Here is a 25,565-nt window from a genome sequence, read left to right on the forward strand (position 1 = left end):
CAGAATACTAAGCGAAATCACATTTCACAATGCGAGGACGTATAATACTTCGGATATATTTAAGAAATAATATCGGACAAATCTTAACATATATTTCATTCGAGGAGCTCGTCGGGTTTGCAAATCGGGGAACAGTTTTCATGCACGTACTTGTTACGCATTCAGAATGTAGATTTAGATAAAATGATTCGTTTATCAAGATGTTGATGTATATTTGGAACACCTGTAACCCGATACCTATGTCGTTATCAAGATGTGAATGTTCTAATAGATTTGCATGTGGTTTGATCATAAAATAAACAAAACTTAGGAACACTTATTTACAAATCGACATGGCGTGATACTCTAATCTAGCATTGTGTCACATGATCTTGATAAAATCGTTGATATGTCCGATTAACTTGAATATACTATCTGATTTTTATACAAACATCAGGACATTAATTAGAACATTTTAACAAACATGATGTTGTTCTAATAATGTTTATTCGTTTCAGAATACAACGGTTGAGTGTATGTAGCACCATCAACATCGACTTTGTCTATATGCTATGATTTTACACGAGCAAAGAGTATGCGTCGTAATGAATATATTAACGGTTGAATTGATTTTGCATAACGGTAATAAGGGTTGATAGCTTGTAAGCTTTTTTTGGTAAGGCGTAAAGACAAAACTTAAAAGGAGAAAATAATGTTATGTCAATACTTGTGCCCCTTTCTTTCAGAGGAGAGGGCAAAAATAAAACTCATTTTTCGTCCTTCCATTTGTCGCATGTTTGTGTCGTGCAAAACTAATCTAATATCGCTGCTCGTGCTACAGAAAATCTACACCAACATTATAAAATCAGTATGTGATTGTGAACACCTCCATTTTTGGTGGGAGGTTGTGTTACATAATCGGAGCTATTGCGATATTTACCCAAACAAGGATCGTATATCTCCACCATGTCCCGTTTATCTCCGCCATGTCCGTGTGCGCGTGTGTGAGTTTGAATACGAAATAAATAAGAAATAAATAACAAAACTGATCAAAGTTGCACTTAACACTTGAAATGAAATTAAAGTACGTGTTCGTGTTCGGCCAATAACCTTGTCTTTTATCAGGGATTTCGAGATAAATATGCGCATGTTATCAAAATATCAAAATGTTTTTCATGATGTAACCGTGATACTCACTTAAGGTAATTGTCATATTTAACGTTTAACGTTTGATCATATTCTATTTATGGCAATAGTGATAGTGGTTTGTTTGTGTGACTGTCAGGTTCATACCTTTATCAAGCACTATGGGACTTAGACCTAAATGTACTTAAACCTTATATCAAGACAACAGTGTGCATGCATTTACCACGGCGTTCGCTCCAAGTCAATGTCACAATGTCGGAAAAGGCTATATGCCTAACCAGAGGATTTAAAGGTACATACCTGCTGCGATAAATATTCACTATATCTCTGTTAAACAACACTCGTGTATGTGTCAAATTACATTAAGCGGGGACATCTCAACAAGTTATTAATCTTTTATTTTTATTTTTCAAGACATTCTATTTCAAGATTGAAGACAAGAACACAAACAAAATGAATTACAATGTATAACAATAATGTTTTGCAATCGAACACAAGAAAACGTCAACAGAAAACATGAAATGCATCCAACGCATGTCTTAATTTATATATAATATAATAGAAGTCAACGACAGACAAAGCATACAAGTTAGTGAAGTATTATGTAAACTTTACAATTACATGCAGTTGAGTGTTGAAAAATACATACATGAAATACAAAAAGAAAGAGAGAAAAACACATCTTCTAGAGTGTATGTACATCACAGCTATTAGTTACAAGTTATTTATCTTTACAAACATATTAGCAGGGACGTACGCGGAATTTTGTATTCTGAGTAATTGTGTTTTCAAATATTATTATTTAAATTGAAATGTTTGAGTCTTCATGTCCTTCTAGTTGTCACTAATTCACAGGTTCTTGCAAAATGTACAAGTGTAAATAAGGCCAATTTATAAATGAGTATCTCTAAGTTAAACTGTAAACCTATATAATGTGTAATATAGCACACACAACTATGCAACTTTTTTAAGTTTTGTTTTTGAAAACATGCAATAATTGGATAACTTATATACAGTAAACCTTTATTCCAATTTTAATTTGTTATCGCCGAGTGGTAACGATAATGCTATATGCCAATTGTTCGAATCAAGGTGTTTGCGATAGCGTCTGTACTAATAAAAAATATGCATTAAAGGATTTATTACTCGTTTTGTTTTTAATTGTGAGAAATGTGTCTTACAATAAGATATTTTAATATTGATCAAACATAAAACAACTCGGCCATACTCGATATATTATTACAACATATTTATTTTACTTTATGTATGCGAGCTACGCGTGGCCAAATAAACAACAGAAAATAACGTTGCTTCGTTGTGCGTGAGGAAAGCTGTATAATGCCTTTAAATTGGACATATTATTATTAAGTGGTGTAACTAAACTTATACTCTTATTTCAGTTGTGTTTTTATCGTCCTTAAAATTATTTTAGGGTATCTTGACATTTATATCAAAATCGCAATATTGTCAATCTGTTAACATGTCCCTTTAAATCCACCTTCATGACATTAAAAGCCATACGCCATATTCACACTCCGATTATCTTATAACCGGAGCAAAACCAAAAACAACATTGAGTTCTTTGTATCGTTTTTCGGAGTACTAATAACAAAACAAAACACGAAAACGTATTTACCTATTCATATTACGTTTCAGTGTTAATTATACAAAAATCAACTTTTGAAACATGGTGCCTGCTTCCATTTACCGTTCTTGAATTGATAAAACGGTAAACGGAAAACGAGGGGCGTTCCGCTGTTATTAGGGAGATAAGTCGTGATAGATTTTTCTGCGCAGTTTTCTCCCTTAAAACTTTCCTTTATATGATATAGACAATTTGCTTATAACAATTTTACAATTATTTGAAACTCTTTACAATACCATTACATTATAATAATAGAAAAATCAACGCTATATAAGTCCATTATTTAAAATAATATATAAGTTACAACTATGAATTTAATGCAAATAAATTAATTTTATGAATAACGTTTTTGTTTTGTGTTTTTTTGTACATATTTCCACTTTTCGAATGACTGTTAAAATGAACTGGATGTGTATAAAAAGGCAATGTAAATTTTTCGAAAAGTGTATGTACTTTACAGATCACGCAAGCCAACGCTTGATTGAAGGCGCTTTCCTCTTTCCTGCTCACGGCCTCTACCACCTTGAAGAACTAATCAATAAAATAAGCTCTGTAACTCATATATATCCTTGACACAGCAAATCATACACGTATAGTTCCAGATATACAAGCTTTTCAATAATGGTATTCGGGTTTTATTTTAGGAGGCAGCCAGGGTCTAAAACGGAACGTTTCAACGCGTGCAAGTAGTTTCTATTGGCGTGACGCATGCTATTTCCCTTGACACGTAACGTTAAAAGTAAAAACAAATATAGGCGTAATATCATTGGAAAGTAAATATTTTGTTAGCAGAAACTTTATCTTGAGCGCTTTTTCAGGAACACTAAATATGTTGTTTAATTAGTTATTAAATAGGCCCATTATTATTATTATTATTATTATTATTATTATTTTATTAAATTATTTGAAGCGCAGAACGGTTTCATATAAGGTGTTTGGTTATATCATAGTTTAGTTGTTAAATGCAACATGTATTTGTACTTAATCGAACAAATTGGAAAATATATATAAGACACCTTTCACTTAACAATTCCATAAGATTCAAACATTTTTTATTTATTCTCCTTTTGTCCAGTTCCTTCTTTCAATATTTGCAGTACTAATACAACTTTAACATTCTATTATGTAAGGTGATGTTAAAGCGAGATTATACGATTTTTTAGATGTGTTTAATTGTAATATATTGATAAAATATGCTACAATAACACAAAATAGGCAAGAAAAAATATAAATTGAAGACGAATTTCATAAAATGCAGCAAATACAAATTAGCAACCCGAGCCGATTGGGACGAAGATATTTCGTACATATTTTCCTACAATAACCGAAGCATTCGTCTTTTTAGTTAGTGTTCAAGTGACGTATCATTAGATATCGTCACCCGATCCTGTTTTATTAGCTACTACTAGTAGAAACTTATTAGACTTTTTAGACTACTACTACTAATAATAAAAGATGCCTTTCCTACCGCGGTAAAATTTATTAGCTACTGCCAACACTAATAAAAGATCACAATCGTGATACATCGGCTATCTCGGATTCCTCCGTAAGATAGGCCTCGTGGCTAACGGTCGCCATATTGCCTTGTATTACTACTTTACTACCCAAAAGGTTGTCAGTCTATTGTTATGAGGCTGTATACATGCGCGTTGAACTAGCGCCAAACTTTTTACCGAAACTTTGATATTAAGAGCACTATTAACGTTCATTTGTGTTGCATTTTGACCTATTATCCAAGTGATTTTCTTTTCCAGTATTATTTAATCACCCTATCATCCAATTTTTAAGATGAAATTACGGTGTTTACAAAACCAACCAAACCGAAAGTGAAACTGGATGCATCACGTTTCGCGATGTAAACATTAAATATTTGTTCAGTTTGACGAAGCGAATCGATAATAGACGTTGGAATATGTATGCAATACAGACTATCATTGCCGATTGTAGTACTGGCTAAAAAATACCTTTTATGACAGGTCATGTATAGAACGTTAATCAAATAGTGACCATAAATCAATACAAATGTCTGGGTTGTTCATTAAGCCATTTATGCCCAGTGGACTCTCCCATCCTTCTAAATTGGATCAATTTATTTCCAAAAGTAGGGGTGTCTGGTATATTTATTTCTATATTTAGAATATTTCTTACAGAAATTTCTTTAAGCAAACAGCGCAGACCCAGATGAGACGCCGCATTATGCGGCGTCTCATCTGGGTCTACGCTCTTTGCAATGTCCTTTTTTTCAGGACGCTAGGCATGAATGGGTTAAATATAATTAATGCACGTTTCGGATCTAATTGCCTGTATCTAGTTGTAATTACCATGATATTGATAAAATTACAACGTTTTTTTCATAAATTAACATTACATGTTTTATTTTTATCATTTAGGGAATATATAATTGTATCATTATCATCATTAAATATTCTGAAAATGATCTAAATTATCATGATTACTTTAAAGTAGAATTTTTAAATTTTACTCATTATTTTTAATGAATTTGCACATTTGCTCGATTCAAAATAAAATGTATTAATAAGGGTTTCAGTTGTTAGTTTTAACCCATTTTTAGTTTGATTAAATTTAAAGTACTAACTACGTACATGTATGTGAAATGCTCTTGAGTTCGTTTCCTGGGCCTAGAACCAGTACTTGGGTGTTTCTTGGAGATTTCTTAAGAATGCTCCCACACTGGGGATCAAACCAGTGACCTCCAGATCATTAGGTGGACACCACATCCATTACACATCAGCGACCTTTAATTAGTAAATTACTTTAGTATTGCAGCATTATATAATGTTATGTTGCTACATATTTTTGGAAAATGATTAATGTGCAGTACTAAATAAATCTAAATGCATACAATTTTAATTGTGAATATTGTGTGATTATTTGTTACAAATTCCCTTTTTACAGGTATACTGGATTATGAAAGACTGATAAACATAAAATTGACAACTCATCTCCCCAACGATACTTTGTGTGGCTCATTCTCAGAACAAACCCATAGTCAGTGAGAAAACTACAGTGTAAAAAGACCACTTGATTGTGACAATTATGGCTGACCATAAAAATGAATTGGATACTGTTTTAAGCTTCACTCTACTTTGTCTGAAAATAAAAGTCCTAAATGATGTAATAGAAAATACATATTTAATTTTTAGTTTTACAAGGATATATATATACATACATATATTATAATATCTTTTTATCGATGGTCAATCAATTTAAGTTTAACTAATATATACATACACATTTTATACATGTGTATGCTTTGATTTTTTTCTATTGAAGCCAAATTAATATCCCATTAGATAGATAGATAATATCACAGCAGTATTCCTATCTTGTCTGCAAGTACTGCAGAAATCATGGATTATTATTTTACTGAGTCAGCCTTAATCTTTATATTATAATTGTTAAAACAGATTAAGATGTGCATTATACAATTGAGGATGCATCAATATTAAACAAGAGCACCGCCTTGCGGGTGCAGACCGCTCATCTATTTTCTTTTTAAAGGTGAAGGGACTCTCATTTTCAATCACAAAGGAGGGAGGAGTGGAGTGAAGAGGGGTGTATAGTGTGGGGTTGTGGACATTTATTACATTATCTTCCAAAAAAGCGAAAAAAAAAATAAAAAATAAAAAATCGGGGGGGGGGGGGTATAGTGTGAGGGTGTGGTGATAATTTGTGAGATGATCTTAAAAAAAAAAAAAAAAAAAAAAAAAAATCAAAAAAAAATTTGGGGGGGGGGGGGGTGGGGGGGTGGGGTGGGGGTATAGTGTGAGGGTGTGGTGGTCATTTGTGAGATGATCTTATAAAAAAAAAAAAAAAAAAAAAAAAAAATTAGGGGGGGGGGGGGAGGGGGGGAGGGGGGGGAGGGCACGGGGGATGGTTTGGGTGAAGTCTATTGTGGTATGTCAGGTAAGAGTAGTTTCATCAAAGTATCAATCAAATCTAATCATAAATAAAGAAGTTATGGCAATTTTAGCAAAATTTAATAATTTGACCTTGAGAGTCAAGGTCATTCAAAGGTCAAAGTAAAATTCAAGTTGCCAGGTACAGTAACCTCATGATAGCATGTAAGTATTTGAAGTTTGAAAGCAATAGCCTTGATACTTCGAGTGGATCGAAACACAAAATTTAACCATATATTAAAAGTTACTAAGTCAAAAAAGGGCCATAATTCCGTAACAATGACAACCAGAGTTATGCAACTTGTCCTTTTACTGTACCCTTATGATAGTTTGTGAGTGTTCCAAGTATGAAAGCAATATCTATGATACTTTAGGGGTAAAGTGACCAAAACATAAATCTTAACCAAATTTTCAATTTTCTAAGTATAAAGGGCCCATAATTCCGTCCAAATGCCAGTCAGAGTTACATAACTTTGCCTGCACCGTCCCCTTATGATAGTTCATAAATCTTGCAAGTATGAAAGCAATAGCTTTGATACTGTAGGAATAAAGTGGACCTAAACACAAAACTTAATCAAATTTTCAATTTTCTAAGTATAAAAAGGGCACATAATTCTGTCAAAATGCCAGTCAGAGTTACATTACTTTGCCTGCACAGTCCCCTTATGATAGTTAGTAAGTGTTGCAAGTATGAAAGCAATAGCTTTGATGCTTAAGGAATAAAATGGACCTAAACACAAAACTTAACCAAAATTGTCAATTTTCTAAGTATAAAAAGGGCACATAATTCTGTCAAAATGCATGCCAGAGTTATCTAACTTTGCCTGCCCAGTCCCCTCATGATAGTAAGTAAGTGTACCAAGTTTGAATGCAATAGCATTGATACTTACTGAGAAAAGTGGAACTAAACGCAAAACTTAACCAAAATTTGCAATTTTTTAAGTATAAAAAGGGCACATAATTCTGTCAAAATGCACGCCAGAGTTATCTAACTTTGCCTGCCTAGTCCCCTCATGATAGTAAGTAAGTGTACCAAGTTTGAATGCAATAGCATTGATACTTTCTGAGAAAAGTGGACCTAAACGCAAAACTTAACCGGACGCCGACGCCAACGCCAACGCCAACGCCAACGCCAACGCCGACGCCAAGGTGATGACAATAGCTCATATTTTTTTTTCAAAAAATAGATGAGCTAAAAATGGTACATGTATAAATTAATAAAGAATCAATAACAATCAGAAACTGTGCATTTTTTTCAGTATTGTGTGAAAGGATTTGAAGTAATGATGTGTTTTTGAAATATGATTTATGTGAATTTGAATAAATATATAAAATTTAGTGATTTTCTCAGACAAAAACTGTTAATTACATACTAAAGTATTCAGAATGTATTATTGTAATATTCATTCGAATTTTTTAGTACAAAAAGCACTTTTCCCTGGCATTTGTATTTATAGTAATTGCATATTTTATAATTCTGACAGCATTTATAAACTGTGTTCATGCAAGCATGAACACGGTTTCATTTTTTGAGTATTTAAACAAGAGGGCCATGATGGCCCTGTATCACTCCACTGCTGAAAAAAGGCTGAAACAAATTTCTCTGCATGTGCAAATACTTAAATATAGGCCCTATTTAAGCACATGTACACTTTTGTGACCTTCTGGGCTGGGTCAAATTTTACCCCAGGGGCATAATTTGAGAAAACTTTGTAGAGGACTACTATATCTCACTACATACAAAATGTGGTAGCCCTAGGTCCTAGAGTTAAGGACAAGAATATTTTTAAAGTTTTCACAAAATAAGCAAGATATAAGCGTATATAATGTTCAATTTTGTGACATGCGGGTCAGGATCAAATTTGACCCAAAGGGCATAATTTGAACAAACTTGGTAGAGGACTATAAGATGTTACTGCATACCAAATTTGGTAGCCATAGTCCAAATGGTTTTCGACAAGAAGATTTTTAAAGATTTCACAAAATAGGCGCTTTAAAAGCGTTTATTCAATTTTGTGACCCCCCGGGGCAGGGTCAAAGTTGACCCTAAAGGCATTATTTGAACAAATTTGGTAGAGGTTTAATAGATGTCACTACATACCAAATTTGGTAGCCTTAGGCCCAATGGTTATGGACAACAAGATTTTTAAAGTTTTCACAAAATAGGCCCCATATAAGCGTATGTTCAGTTTTGTGACCCCGGGCAGGGTCAAATTTGACCAAAGGGGCATAATTTGAACCAACTTGGTAGAGAACTATAACATGTCACTACATACCAAATTTGGTAGCCCTATGCCTTATGGTTAAGTACAAGAAGAGTTTTAAAATTTTCACAAAATAGGCACTATATAAGCATATAATTGATTTTGTGGCCACCGGGGCAGGGTCAAATTTGACCCCTGGGGCATAATTTGAACAAACTAAGTAGAGGACTATACAATGTCACTACATACCAAATTGTGTAGCCCTAGGCCTAATGGTTATGGACAAGATTTTTTTTTTAAGTTATCACAAAATAGGCATTATATAAGCATATGTTCAATTTTGTGACCCCCGGGGCAGGGTCAAATTTGACCCTAGGGATTAAATTTGAACAAATTTGGTAGAGGACTATTAGATGTCACTATATACCAAATTTGATAGCTCTAGGCCGGATTGTTATTGACAAGAAATTTTTTGAAGTTTTCACAAAATAGGCCTTATATAAGCATATGTTCAATTTTGTGACCCTCGGGGCAGGGTCAAACTTGACCCCAGGGGCATAATTTGAACAAACTTGGTAGAGGACTATAAGATGCCACTACATACCAAATTTGGTAGCCCAATGGTTATGGACGAGAAGATTTGTAAAGTTTTCACAAAATATACCCTATATAAGCATATGTTCAATTTTGTGACCCCCGGGGCAGGGTCAAATTCGACCCCAGGGGTATAATTTGAACAAATTTGGTAGAGGACTATTAGATGTCTCTACATACCAAATTTGATAGCCCTAGGCCCAATGGTTATGGACGGGAGATTTTGAAAGTTTTCACAAAATAGGCCTTACATTGTATTTAAGCAAATTTTCAGTTTTGTGACCCCCAGGGCAGAGTCAAATTTGACCCCAGGGGCATAATTTGAACAAATTTGAAAGAGGTACACCCCAGGAACATTCCTAAGAAATTTCATCAGAATTGGACCAGTAGTTTAGGAGAAGATGTTTAAAGGAAAAGTTTATGCATGGATGCACGATGGACTCAGGACCTTTGGCCAGTGGAGCTAAAAATCAAATTAAACATTTAGTTTTGATTTAAAATCAGTTTTTATATGCAAGTGTCTATTTCACTTATAAATTAAAACAGCATATTATTCATTATTGAAAAGATTATTCCAAGCTTGATGTCATATTTCAACTTCGCATAGTGTAGTTAATTGAACATTGTATTGAACTGTATGGGCAGCTATATTTTTTAATTTATGTATGTTGTATTATACAAAATGCATTATTTCTACCACAAGTAGACCATATAAAGCCTACTGCTACTAAATAGGCACTGGTATGAATTTGACACTGTTTTTGATGCTCATACAAAACTTTAATTATTACTACACTTTAGTATATTAAATATTTTCAAGTTTTTGTTCAACATTTTTTGCAAAAGAAAAGAGTGTCTTAATGCATTTGAAAATATACTTAAAACAAACTAAAAATGCATTTTAACATACCTTTTTCTTGGTAAAGTGTATTTGGGATGATAAAAAATACACTTGAAGAGTATTAATGCTGGAAAAATGCAGAAAAATTACATTTGTTTCTGTTAGAAGTGTGTCTTGTCTGCATTTTTAAGTGTATTAAATGCACATCAAATGCAGATAAATACAATGCCAATACTGTTACATGTATTGTAATGGACATAAAATGCACTTGTTCTTGTAATTAAATGCTTTAGTGAATTGAAATAACCTTTTATAACGTTTTAACAATTAATAATACCTTTTTATATAAATTTTCTTTTGAAATGTGACACTTAAATGATTTTTGCACCACTAGTAAGAGATATAATTTGTGCTCATAATGCTTTATCATTACACTACATAATATCATTTGTTGTATGAAAATTACCCGTAAAATTCATGTGAAAGCTCAAGAGATCAATAGCAGCGTGCTATACCCTGCTCCTTTTTACATGACTTGATGGTATTTAGTCCCCAATTCTACATGGCTAAGGGAAAATTAATGTGCAGATTTGACAAATAAGTCTTTACTGGGATCCAATAGGCAGACTTTCATATTACTTGTATTTAATTTAAATCATGATCTGAATTGCTCTTTGGCAAATCTTTGTTGGTCAAAGTATTCAAATGAATTTTGTTCACTTTGTAGTGATTATATTTCCTATATTTATCAGAAAACATCTTTCTTCAAAAGTTTAACATGATTGGTTGGTTAATTTAGAAACAAGATCAATGCATCATAACATAAAATGAAAAAATGTGTAATAGTAAAAATGGCAGCAAAAAAGCACTAGATTATCTGCCTTAAATCTGAGACGATATGTTGATGTATTGGAATTTCTCATAAATAATGTGCTCCATAGTTGTATAATTGTATAGTCGCATGCATGAGTGGTGTCAATGTCACAATACCAATTAAAGCCTATAATTTACTAAAACAATTTGAAGTTTGATGTGAGTGTTTTTCAAGATCTGTTATATATAATTATATATACATGTATATATATATTGAAAAATTAACATGCAATAAGTTTACTGTAATTAAGTGACAAATAGTTTTACTGATTTGGTTGGATGCATATATGCAGATATATCATGGTTTGTGCAGAGGACAGTAGCAAAATCAAGAGCTGTCTCCGTAGGATGACATACGCCCCCGATAAACGCTTTAATAGAAGTTATGAGCATTTTTCAAAACCTAAAAGCCGACCCTAAGTTCAAGGTCAAAGGGGTCGAAATTTGTGTGTGTATGGGAAGGCCTTGTCCATATACACATGCATACCAAATATGAATGTTACATCTGAAGCGACATAGAAGTTATGAGCATTTTTTCGAAACCTAAATGCAAAGTGTGACGGATAGACAGACGGACAATGCGATCACTATATGCCCTCCTTTGGGTGCATAAAAATGTGTTTCACATTGTTTTGGTAAATTAGTAATGTAGTTAAAAGAACAGAATCATCAATTATAAAGTTATTGATTATAAAGTGTTGCTGGCATATTTTATGCATTCATCTAGCTATAAGAAGGTCCCTGTTTTATCCCCACTGGCACCGAGTGAGGGTTCTCAAAATCTTTAAACAATATGAATAACTACATATAGGGTCGAGAGCCTTGTTGATATGGGGGCTAAACACCTGAAATCAAAGCGACCCAGGTTAAAGACCGAGGCCAAATAAATAAACCAGGGCAGAGGCCGCATGAGCCTGCTATACTCTGAACAAGTATTGTTTCTTCTCAGAAAACTGGCTTAAGTGTCTTACTAAGCTTTAGACTTTGAGTTTCAGTGCATTTATCAATCTAAAATAAATTGGTCAAATTATAGCTAAAGAAACTTCAGCGTACAGTTTATATAGTATTGACAGACCTGTAAAGTCGCGCCAGTCAAAAATCATAAAAAGCGACATTTAAAGTTATGGTAGCCAGAACTTGTCAAATTAAATAATAATTTGTAAAAAATAAACATTCTGCACAAATTCAATTATTTACTTTACCTGTGTGCATGAATCATTTCAGTCTTGATGGTTAGTGAACTATGTCAAAAGCACCATATCCATGAAACACTTGTTTTTTGAATAGTGCAATGTTCCACAGAAATGATGCTGATGATTATTCTACACGATGATGAATTATTAGATATATTTCTAAATTCCATTTCCACCAACAATTCGGTTATTCAACTACCAGTTCACATGCTTCATACACAGTTGAAAATAACACTATTTCACTCAACAACCGTGACACATGTACTCAATTTTTCAACTTTTCGCAATTAAAATTGTCTTCTACTGTTATTGTTGTTGTTGTACTTTTGAAAGTAGTTCGAAACATGGCGACCATTAACCCAGAGATTGATTTATGAAATAAATCGTCTGCTGATCCAGAGTGAAAAGATCACGGTTGGCCTGAATTATTTCGACCAATCAATCAAAAGCACTCTTTACGGCAACAAAGATGGAGGCATCCAGTTCTGTTGCAGTACCGACGGTAGGCTACGTTCTAAATTTCTATATCATCACGATTAAGTTTTGGCGTATCTGCATGTTTATTAGTAGACTATTTAGCGACTGAAGACAATAACGATTGCTTTCACTGAAATATTGTTTCAAGGAATCTGATTGTGCTATAGACGTCTATTTTGGATTTAAGGCGTTATTATTTTCGACTGACCTACTTTCGCTAGGTCGATCTACACAATACTTTTTACTCAAACCAAACTGAAATGAAAACTGCTGGTGTACCCTAGTATGGTTAGCAACGATTGTACTTTAAGACCGGGATTTCTTTACCAGAGTATCGTATCGATATATTCATTTGTCAATGTTTCTCTTGTTTCATGTTTCGTCCTCTACTCTAGCCTTTCGTCCTTTGTTTTTTAAGAAAAGCATTTTAACAAATTTCATCAAACTTCTAATTTGCCAAATCTTTAGATATTTTTCCATACCCCACCCACTATTTTAATGTTTCGTTTTTATCTACTCTACTGTAAACACAATAAAATCAAAATAAAGCATAAACACAAACAAATTTAATCAAAGAAACTAGGCTATTTACAAATCACAAAAAATCCTACCATATAAGTTATGCTTGGGCGAGTAGTTATATATGTGGGGCGAATCCTTATATAATAAGGGGCGAGTTTATATGGGGCGAGTCGTTCCCTATCTGGCTACATTACTAGTTCTTTTTGAATGCTCTGAGCTTGTATGGGTGCATACGGAGTGTCAATAGCTGTGAGTAACTATTTCACAACTGTGTTTATATTGTTTCTAAAATTTCACATTTTCGATTAAATGACCCACAGCCTTTTCACAAAATGACCAGGCTAGGGCATCTTCACAAATTTTGGTGAAAAACCCATGCAGTCCCATAATACACTGCTTTTTATATCCCCCACCAACAAGGATATGTGAATCGCAGCCATCCGTCCGTTCCAATTGTGTCCGGAGCATAACTTCATCATTTATAAAGCCAATTTTATTAAACTTGCTACAAATGTTCCCCATCATTAGATTATGTGTCACACTTAATTACCAGGTCCCTGGCCACATCCAAGGTCAAGGTTACACTTATAGGTCAAATGTCTATGCGGTCAAATGTTTCCATCCAGTTCATGTCCATAGCATAACTTCATTTATTAATATTAAGCCAATTTCATTAAACTTGCTGCGAATGTTCCCCATTGTTAGATGGTGTATCGCGCTAAACAACCAGACACTACCTCCAAGGTGAAGGTCACACTTAGGTAAAGCGTCTTTATATGGTACAATGTTTCCATCCAGTTCGTGTCCAGAACATGATGTTGTCATTTATTAGGTGAATTTCATTTAACTTGGCACAAACATTCGGCACCATTATTCAATGTGTCTTGCTTAAAGGGTTTCCTGCCTCCAAGGTAAAGGTCACACTTATATGTCAAATGTCCATAATGTTCTACACTTATTTATGTCAAGAGCATTATTTTGTTATTTTTAGCTTTTGTCCGTCGTGCGTCGTCCATCATCAACATTTTGCCTTGTGAACACTCTAGAGGCCACATTTATTGTCTGATCTTCATGAAATTTGGTCAGAACATTTCTCCCATTGATACCTCGACTGAGTTTTAAACTGGGTCTTGCTGGGTCAAAAACTAGGTCACTAGGTCAAAAAAAAAGAAAAACCTTGTGAACACTGTAGAAGTCACATTTGATGCCCAATCTTCATGTAACTTTGTCAAAATGTTTGTCGTAATGATATGTTGGTTGAGTTCAAAAATGGTTCCGGCCCATTAAAAAAAAACATGGCTGCCAGGGGGCAGGGCAGTATTTCTTATATGGCTATAGAGAAACCTTATGAACACTCTAGAAGTCACAATTTTTGCCCAATCATCATGAAACTTGATCAAAACATTGGTTGCATTGATATCTCGGACGAGTTCGAAAATGGTCCAGATCGGTGAAAAAACATGGCCACCAGGGGGCGGGGCAGTTTTCCTTATATGGCTATGGTAAAACCTTGTTAACACTCTAGAGGCCACATTTATTGTCCAATCTTCATGAAATTTGGTCAGAAGATTGGTCTGTATGATATCTTGGATGAGTTTGAAAATGGTTAACTTACGTTTGCCTGAAAAACATGGCAGGCTGCCAAGGGGCGGGGCATTTTTCCTTATATGGCCATATATGGCTATAGTAAAACCTTGTAAACACTATAGAAGCCACATTTATTGTCCATTCTTAATGAAATTTGGTCAGAAGATTGGTCGCAATGATATCTTGAATGTGTTCAAAAATCGTTAAGTTGGCTTGAAAAACATGGTTGCCAAGGGGCGGGGCATTTTTCCTAATATGGCTATAGTAAAATCTTGTTAACACTCTAGAGGCCTTATTTATTGTCCGATCTTCATGAAACTTGGTCAGAAGATTCATCACAATAATAGCTTGGACGAGTTCAAAAATGATGCAGATTGGTTGAAAAACATGGCCGCAAGGGGGCGGGGCATTTGTCCTTATATGGCTATAGTAAAACCTTGTTAACATTCTAGAGGCCACATTTATTTTCCGATCTTAATGAAACTTGTTCAGAAGATTTGTCCTAATGATATCTTGGATGAGTTCGAAAATAGATTCGGTTGCTTAAAAAATATGGCCACCAGGGGGCGGGGCATTTTTCCTAATATGGCTATATATCATGCTGTAGAAAATCCTTGTTTACACTCTAGAGGCCACATTTATTGTCCGATCATCATGAAACTTGGTCAAATGATTTGTCCCAATGATATCTTGGATGAGTTTGAAAATGGTTCCGGTTGGTGGAAAAACATGGCCGCCAAGGGGGCGTGGCATTTTTCCTTATATAGCTATAGTTAAACATTGTTAACACTCTAGAAGCCATATTTATTGTACGATCATCATAAAAATATGTCAGAAGTTTTGTCCCAATGATATTTTGGACAAGTTCGAAAATGGTTCAAGTTGCTTGAAAAACATGGTCACCAGTGGGTGGGGCATTTTTCCTTATATGGACTTATGAATCTTCATGAAATTTTGTCTGTATATTTGTTTAAATGATATCTTGGATGTGTATGAAAATGGTTCTGGTCTGTTGAAAAACGAGGCAGCCAGGGTGTTCACTAGTCATGAAAGTTGGTAAGAACATTTTGTTCTAATGACATCTTGGGCTGCACAGAACAGGTCAGTTCCTTTGAATCTCAGGTGAGCGACTTTGGGCCTTTCAGGCCCTCTTGTTTAAGCAAATTTAATTAAACTTGGTACAAATTTTTCCCATCATTAGAAGATGTGTCGCGATATAAAGCCAGGTCCCTACCTCCAAGGTCAAGGTCACAAAGGGCGAATGTCTATACATTGTACAATTTTTAGCTCACCTGAGCACAATGAGCTTTTGTGATCGCTTTTTGTCCGTTGTGCGGCGTCAACATCTGCCTTGTTAAATCTTTAGTGGCCACATTTATTGTCCAATCTTCATGAAATTTGGTCAGAAGATTGGCCCAATGATATCTTCGATGAGTTTGAAAATGGTAATGTTTGCTTGAAAAACATGGCTGCCAAGGGGCGGGGCATTTTTCCTTATATGGCTATATATGGCTAAAGTAAAATCTTGTTAACTCTCTAGAGGCCACATTTATTGTCCAATCTTCATGAAACTTGGTCAGAAGATTCATCCCAATAATATCTTGGACGAGTTCGAAAATGATGCCGGTTGGTTGAAAAACATGGCCGCCAAGGGGCGGGGCATTTTTCTTTAAATGGCAATAGTAAAGCCTTGTTAAAACTCTAGAGGCCACATTTATTGTCCAATCTTCATGAAATTTAATCAGAAGATTGGTTTCAATGATATCTTGGATGAGTTTGAAAATGGCAACGTTTGCTTGAAAAACATGGATGCCAAGGGGCGGGGCATTTTTCCTTATGGCTATATATGGCTATAGTAAAATCTTGTTAACTCTCTAGAGGCCACATTTATTTTCCGATCTTCATGAAACTTGGTCAGGAGATTTGTCCCAATAATATCTTGTTATCTCAGGTGAGCGACTTTGGGCCTTTCAGGCCCTCTTGTTTGTTTTAAGTTATCACCCGTCTTGTCGCGTTTTTTTATAGCTTTTCCGACTGTGTCGGCAACTGAACATACAGCATCGTTTAAGATCTTTTCTATAATGTCTTTCTTAACATTCAACTTCAGCTAACTTTGCAAACAATATGTTAAAAGCGTGTTTTTGCACGCTTTGCAGTTTTTAGGACTCTCTCTGGGCGCTGCCATTGTTTTTTGACAGATAGACTGTGCACGCCGCTTTTATTGGAAAAAATAGCTTTGCAAAACAAACCCGATAACCATTCAATATAAGCACCGAAAAGATCTTTATTACGCAAAAAGAACTCAATAAAAATTTATACGAACCGATGTAAAAATAATATTCGTAACTTGATTTTGTAATTCTTAATGGTACGCCAAGATTTTAAAATAAATACGTAACGGACTTGAAAATAATTCGTAATTACGAAAATACGACCCTTATCTGGAGTTCTGAAATATGAGTTTTAGATCCGATTCCAACACTTTTTAAAATGACTTGCACTGAATTGTAATGACCTGTATTGGGTTGTTTTGTCCTGAATCAAATTATTCGATGCCAAGGCCCTGTTGGCTGAGAATATGTCTGCAACTGTGAAGTTCTTGTTTTATTTTCAAAACAACCTGTGGCTCTCAAAAGGAAAATTTTTAGCTGATAATCAACAGAAAAGATATTAATAAGGTATAGATCAATATGAATTTCATTTATATGGTGAACCATCATATATTCGCATCCAAAAGCTGATTGAATAAAGCGTTTGTGATTATAAAAAAGTGGGTATTTGGAATGAATTTAATGAAAACATCTAAATGCTAGGGGAGAAATCTGTTTTAGGAAACTTGTATTTTGCTAGGGGAAACAGCCTGTGTTCGGCTGTAAAAAATTGGGGGAAAATTCACTGATATAAAATTAAGAAACTCCCAAAACATTATCAGGAGAGAACACCTTATTATCAACAAAAAATCCCTTATTTAAGGCAAATGACCATTTGCCTAACAGAAAAATAAACAACAGAACATTATAACATAAAACACAAAATGTGACTAAATCTGGCAGTGATTTTTTTGCTTTTATTATACCCCCAAAAACAAAGTTTAGGGGGGTATATAGGAGTGAGCTTGTCGGTTGGTCGGTCTGTCTGTCTTTCGATCCGTCCGTTATTAGTGTCCGCTCTCCAATTCAAGTTGTTTTCATCCGATGTTCACCAAACAATTGACCATCGTACAAACATGTGTAAATAAACATTGACTTCATAGCATTCCTGTTCAAACAAGCAAATTCGTTGAATTGATATCCACCGCCAATATGCTTAAGGACACAAAAGTGTTTTATTTGACACTACAAAAGCATTTTTTTAAGATACAAAGGACCATAACTCTGTTATTAACAGATGTTGTACATTGCCATTTAGCGTGTATCATCCTCTTATCCATATATATACTCATACCAAGTTTCAAGGAAATCTGCCAAAGCACTTCCAAGATATGGCTCCAGACACAAAAGTGACGGACAGATGGAAAGACGAACGGACCAAAAGATGGAAGGATGGACGGACGGACAAGGCCAAAACAATATCCCTCCGCCTATAGCGGGGGAAAATTAAACAGAAATACGAGAGAATAATAATTTTATTGATTTAATTACACAATGGTTTCATGTGAAGCACCAGAACTGCAACTATTTAAGAAATGATGATTTGAAGTAAATACGAGTATGTACATAATTTAAGGCCAAGCCCAAGGCAGAATAATCGTCCAATTGTAAGGTTGTCCAACGAGAGCTGTGTTTGGTTCATTCACTTCTCTGTTATTGACACTGTTTGAGTACTCTATCGGCTACAGGTAGTTAGGGTGTAGGTCACGATTCAGCTTTTTTTTAGCTCACCTGAGCACAATGTGCTCATGGTGAGCTTTTGTGGTCGCCTTTTGTCTGTAGTGCGTCGTCCGTTGTGCGGCGTCAGCATTTGCCTTGTTAACACTCTAGAGGCCACATTTATTGTCCAATTTTCATGACATTTGGTCAGAAAATTGGTCTCAATAATATCTTGGATGAGTTCGAAAATGGTTACAATTGCTTGAAAAACAGGGCTGCCAAGGGGCGGGGCATTTTTCCTTATATGGCTATAGTAAAATCTTGTTTACACTCTAGAGGCCACATTTTATATAGTCAGAAGTCTGAACTTGGTCAGAAGATTCATCCTGATAATATCTTAGAAGAATTACAAAAATGATGCTGGTTGGTTGAAAAACATGGCTGCCAGGGGGCGGGGCATTTTTCCTTATATGGCTATGGTAAAACCTTGATAACACTCTAGAGGCCACATTTATTTTCTGATGTTCATGAAACTTGGTCAGAAGATTTGTCCCAATTATATCTTGTTATTTCAGGTAAGCAACTTTGGGCCTTTCAGGCACTCTTGTTTAAAAACAATGCATGTTCTGTGCATTTCCAAAAAGGAAAACCATTTTGTCATTTAATAAGACCCAGTTCATTCACTGCACAATTTATGAAGTTATGACTTCTTAAAGGGGGCAACATAAAAACAGCACCCTCCTATTTTGCTCTTGATGCATGTTCCGTTATTAAACGCACGTGCGTTGGTCGAAATACATTTTGTATTTCATTGTATGCCTGATTTTTTAATAATTATTAATATACGCTTGTCAGGATTTGTTTTCACGACGTTTCGCTTTGTTCAAGATATAGAACAGTACCATACGTACATCAAATAACATAACGAAAAATAAACGGAATACATATAACAATGTTAGGTTTGCAAATTATCATGATACGAAAATATCAACATGTCTTACTGTAAATATGATACAAATCAAAGAGAGCATTACACAGTTACAAAGTATTATTTAATATGTGTTTGATTTTATTTTTTCACTTAGACTTTCAATTCTGAATTTCATAAGCGAGAACCGAATACAAAAAAACGTTTATCATCTAAAGCTGTATATTTTGATTTTGAAGGGATAATGGGTCGGTTTTTAATTATGAACAGAACATTGTCAAATACATTTCTGTCGGTTGGTATGTCCGATCGTTAAGTGCAAAAGCATACCCTTAGAAGACTGATAAGCTAATACGAGATGTGTATGTATTTTGACGACTGTTGGTATATATGTTGAGGAAATATGTAAATTTTATGCCTACTTAAAATTTAAATATATGAGAAAAAATGCGCATGTATGATTAATTGTATGAATATGTTTAACTGTTTAAGGCTTCTTTATTCGTGAATCATACATGATACATATCTTTAATTGTTATCACAAATAATCATTGAATATATTACTTTGCAGTACGCTAAGTTATGAAGAAGGTGGTATCAAACAAAGTGTGTATGGATTATCGTTGCTGGGTTGTATTTTTTCTTTTTACAAAATTAAAAACTCATAGGGTCTATGTCGAATCGGGTAGAAATGTTAATGCATGCTTGCACGAAAAAAAAAGGTAAACATAAATGAATCCGCCAAAATATTTTTAAAAGCAAGTCGTATTTGTGAGTTTTGTCATTATGTCGTTAATAGTATATACGTTTACGATTGTGTTTATGTGAAAGCTCAATTTATGGCTCACATATTTGATAAACGTAAAAGTAGTAAGAACAAAAATTACTTGTGATACAATTATGATCAAACTTATTCTTTGTAAAGTAAATTAACCGCAATTTAGATTTTGCTCCAATATAACCCGGCTTCGAATCTCGGGGAGGGAAACCAAAATAAATTTGTATTTATAGTACAGTACTTTTAGGTTTGTGTAAACATGATAGTTTTGTATGTATATAATGCTATTGCAATTTTCAAAACTATGAAAATCTGGCACTTGACGTAATTGTTAATGTATATTAAAGGCAACACACGTCCTGGCTTAATTGTTCACGCTTTGACGACGCTTTGAACATAATAGGACTGTATTTTTTTCCTTTACGTTTAAGTTTGACTTTAGCATTATTGTGTGATATAAGATATGTTTTCTGATTAGAATCAATAAGTGATATTTGTTAATATGTTCTATGTAATATAATATCGATCATCTTTCCTTGTTAAAGCAAATCAAAATTATTTATACTAAGGACAGATTTTAAAGGGATCTTTTCACGCTTTGGTAAATTGACAAAATTAAAAAAAGTTGTTTCAGATTCGCAAATTTTCGTTATAGTTATGATATTTGTGAGGAAACAGTAATACTGAACATTTACCATGGTCTAATATAGCCATTATATGCATCTTTTGACGATTTTAAAACCTAAAAATTATAAAGCGTTGCAACGCGAAACGATTGAATAATTTGGAGAGTTCTGTTTTTGTCGTTAAATTTTGTGAAACTACGAAGATTGCTTATATAACGTATAAAATACGTCATATATTATATATGTACACGGCGGAATAGCTCAGTAGGCTAAAGCGTTTTTACTTCAGGACTCTGGCAGGACTGCAGGGGTCACTGGTTCGAAACCTGGTCCGTGCAATGTTCTTTTCCTTTTTTTAATTTTATTCTTGATTTTTTACTGGAGCTTTTACGATCCAATGTTTACATTTATCGATATAAAGCATTTAATGAATAAGTTAAAAAATGCCAAAATCTGTGAAAAGGCCCCTTTAATTAAAACACTATGTCTAGATAAACGTTACGGTACAGGACCGATGTAACCATAAATGAGTGAATGATGGTTAAATGACAATAATTGTTAAATTATAATAAATTAATAAATAAATAAAGACAGTGAGCTGATTTTGTTGTTGTTCCTTTGATACTTCCAATTTTTGGTTGTTATAGAAACAAAATATGTTGGGGGAAAACAATGAAAGATATATAGTGCTTCTATTTTGTCTCTCAAGAGCAATAGAAACATTTTAAGACCATGAACATCATGCTACAAATAGGGCGATGTTGATGAGGAAGATGTCGATGAGCACGATGATGACTACGACGACGACGACGACGACGATGAAGATGGTGATGATAATGATGATGATGATGATGATGATGATGATGATGGTGATGTTGATGATGATGATGATGATGATGATGGTGGTGATGATGGTGATGATGATGATGATGATGATGATGATGATGGATGATGATGATGATGATGATGATGATGATGATGATGATGACTACGACGACAACGACGACGACGATGACGATGATGATGATGATGTTTATGATGATGATGATGATGATGATGATGATGATGATGATGATGATGATGATGATGATGTTCTTTACGTCACATTGAAATGAGGGTCTCAACTAATCCGTATGCACGAACTATACAGTTATTCGCAGATGTGTCATACAAATATTCGCACATGTTGAGAGAACATTTTCCATCTCCTTTTGTTTGAATGACATACATATCCAATTAAGGTCTTTTGTTTGTATTTCATATGCAGTTGATTTATGACATAATTAACACAACCCCAGATATGATTGAAACCAAAATAAATGATAGACGATTTACTAACAAGTACAATATAATGCTCCGTAAATGGAGTAATAAAGCTGGATTTTAAGTCTTACACACAACTTCAACAAGGAGGTTTGTTGGCACTAAATGGGAGAAGTGCTATTTAAACTAATCTTTACAATCAAAATCATTTTCAGGAATTTCATAATTAAATATTGCGAATACAGGCAATGATGTAATCGTTTCTTTAATAAGGTCAATCATACTCTTTGTAATATATTTGCGAAAAAAATGTTCGATATTTAAAGATATCATTTAATGAATCTAAGATCTCTTCACGTGGTATTACACTCAGTGAATTGGTCACCATAACACTCTGAAATCATATATGACATATTTTTTTTAGCTTATTGATCAATGAATCGAGTTCACTTTAACAGTAGCTATGTACTGTTTAGTGTCGCCATGCTGTGATCACACAAGGTCCAAAGTACTATGGGGTGTTAAACATCAGACTGTCAGCAGGGGGGTATTTTGGCACCATTCAACTTCAGCGGAGGGCATTAATTACACAGCTGATACCGAAACAGAGCACTCAGCCGTTGCAAGCTTGCCGTTATAAATGACAGCGGCCTTTAAACAAATTCACATTAAATACATGCAAATTAACATTATCCGGATTTAACATAAATCAGCTTCTATTGTTTCCACTTTACTGTAATTTTGACACTTTGACTTATGTATGTTAAAAAGTAGGTTATATTTATTTAAATTTAACCCGAAGAATAACACATAAGATGTACCCCCCCCCCCCCCCCTCCCCATAAGACTGGAGGTATGGTTTACACTAAAATTGCAAAATAAAAAAATATTCTAAGGTACAAATTCCCCTTCATGATTGAAGAACTTTTCAGAAAATATTATCCCCACCCGATGATTGATAATAAGGTATTTTTATTTAAATAAAAATGGGTAATATAAAATAATCGTGAATAAAGTAAAAATATGTGTCCTAAGCTCAACATATAATGTCACACTTTGGGGGTCAAAGGTCAACTTCGAGCTTTAAACATCTTTCTTCCGGCGGTATCCTAATAATGTAATGTTAGGACGAAGTTACCACAAATGTTCACCTTGTGGCGACAATGTCTTTTTCCTCTACGACCTGTCTCATTAGCTAAAAGCAACAAGCCAAACTAAGCGGACAAATGTCCAACTTTATCATATGTTTTATACATCCTAAACGCTTCACGTTAATATTCAGCAATCATTTTATCTTCTATAAAAAATCACGCCTTTTAAAATATTGTCTTAACCAAAATTGCTAAAAAAATGACAACAAAAATGAATCAAACGTTTCGGACTGCGATAAAAAAAACAACGTGGAAGATTCGAATATTGACCTTTTATTTGTATTACCGGACACCATTGAGAATCCCCGCTCCCTTTAAGTCAATATAAACTTATCTCAATTTGCACTTATCGGACTACCGTATCGAAACGTTAAAACCCGACCTCGCCAATTGTTTATATTTAACCCATTTATGCCTAGTGGACTCTCCCATCCTTCTAAATTGGATCAATTTATTTACAAAATTAGGGAAGTCTAGTATATTTATTTCTCTTCTGGAATATTTCTTACAGAAATTCCTTTAAGCAAACGGCGCAAACCCTGATGAGACACTGCATCATGCGGCGTCTCATCTGGGTCAACGCTGTTTGCTAAGGCCTTTTTTCTAGACGCTAGGCATGAATGGGTTAAAACACACCAACACGAATTGTCCCGTTTATACTCCAAGTGGTCGATGGATGATCACCTTGTAGTGTGTGCTTTATATTAATTTGCTTTCATGTCGTAGTATATTCTTTCGTATATTATAGATGCAATTGGTCATTGAATTTACTCTTTTTGTATTCCGAAGCGTCGATGGAAGATCACCTTGTTGGTTGTACTTTATATTATTTTTTCTTTAATGTCTTATTGAATATAGTTTCCTGTATTATATTGGTACGTGGTCATTAACTTCAGATAAAAAATGTTTGGGCATATATGTCTCTCCTGGTAATGCTTCTTTATCATTTTTATGTACACATCAGCACAAATAAAGTTTCAAGACAAAGCATGTTTATTTGCCCTGAAAACATCAATTAACTTAGCATTTTAAGCTGGGGTAAATTATTACGATTGATAGCGTCGCTTTCTGTCTTATTATCTATCACCGAAATTTAGATGATATTCTGATTAATGAAACTTACGTAAAAATGATAGGATATCTATGCATAGAATAAATTAGGTTTCGAATGTTGTCGTATTGTACAAGTATATAAACTACCTTTTTGACACTGATCGAGAGTTCTCCGCATATAATTCTGAACAGATTCTGTATTTTCGAAACTGTAAGAATGCGAGAAAATAAACTATTTACTTCTCAGTTCTGGCATGTATCGTCGTAATAGTTACATAAATTACAAGAATGGTGACATTGTACAATAAAAACCAATGTGGTGACATCTGATATATACACGAATTAAAAATGACAATTGTTACGTAATACAAGACTCATAATAACATAATGGTGAACGCATACGATAAATTATTTCAACATTTAGTTTAAACTGACACATAAATAAATCAGACAACAAAAGACCCTGTTGCGCTGATTAGTTGCACGTCAGCACGTTTGCCATCAAGTAATTACTGGAGGGTTGCTATCAGCGATTGCTATCAGTCAATGTACAAGGTTGTGGTATTTTCAGTATATTACAGGTCGATACGTACGTTTACTGAATGGATGGATGCAATTCGTGGACATTTGCAACGGTATTTCTTAAGCGCTGTGATTCAAATCTCAGAATGCTGCCCGAGTTTTGAATGATCAATAAATACAGTTATCTTCAGTTAATAGTTGTTATTCGGAATTCTCAAGTCTGGGTTTTTCCGATATTTGAGCACGCGCGGTAGGTACAAACAACAGCTGACTAGCATATTTTAAAAGAGAGTGAATCAATAATTTCTCTTATCGCTGAATAGTAAACACCACTTTTTCTGCTCTTTAAACGTTCGTTATAGTTGATAAAAAATACCATGCCTGCATCATTTTTCTTTAGATGAACTAATCTCGATCGTGTTTAATTGGTAAGAATACTATGAAACACGATATA

General features: G+C 34.2%; 1 long non-coding RNA gene across 1 annotated transcript; it reads left to right on the forward strand.

Moving 5' to 3' along the window:
- Window positions 1-12,845: 12,845 nt before the first annotated feature.
- On the forward strand, window positions 12,846-21,719 carry LOC127862433 (uncharacterized). The gene is made up of 2 exons (XR_008040612.1): window positions 12,846-12,897; window positions 18,437-21,719. It is a non-coding gene; the product is annotated as an uncharacterized LOC127862433 (long non-coding RNA).
- The last annotated feature ends 3,846 nt before the right edge of the window (window positions 21,720-25,565 follow it).

The sequence above is a fragment of the Dreissena polymorpha genome, chromosome 16, assembly GCF_020536995.1.
Source record: "Dreissena polymorpha isolate Duluth1 chromosome 16, UMN_Dpol_1.0, whole genome shotgun sequence".
In the NCBI taxonomy this organism is placed as follows: Eukaryota; Metazoa; Mollusca; class Bivalvia; order Myida; family Dreissenidae; genus Dreissena; species Dreissena polymorpha.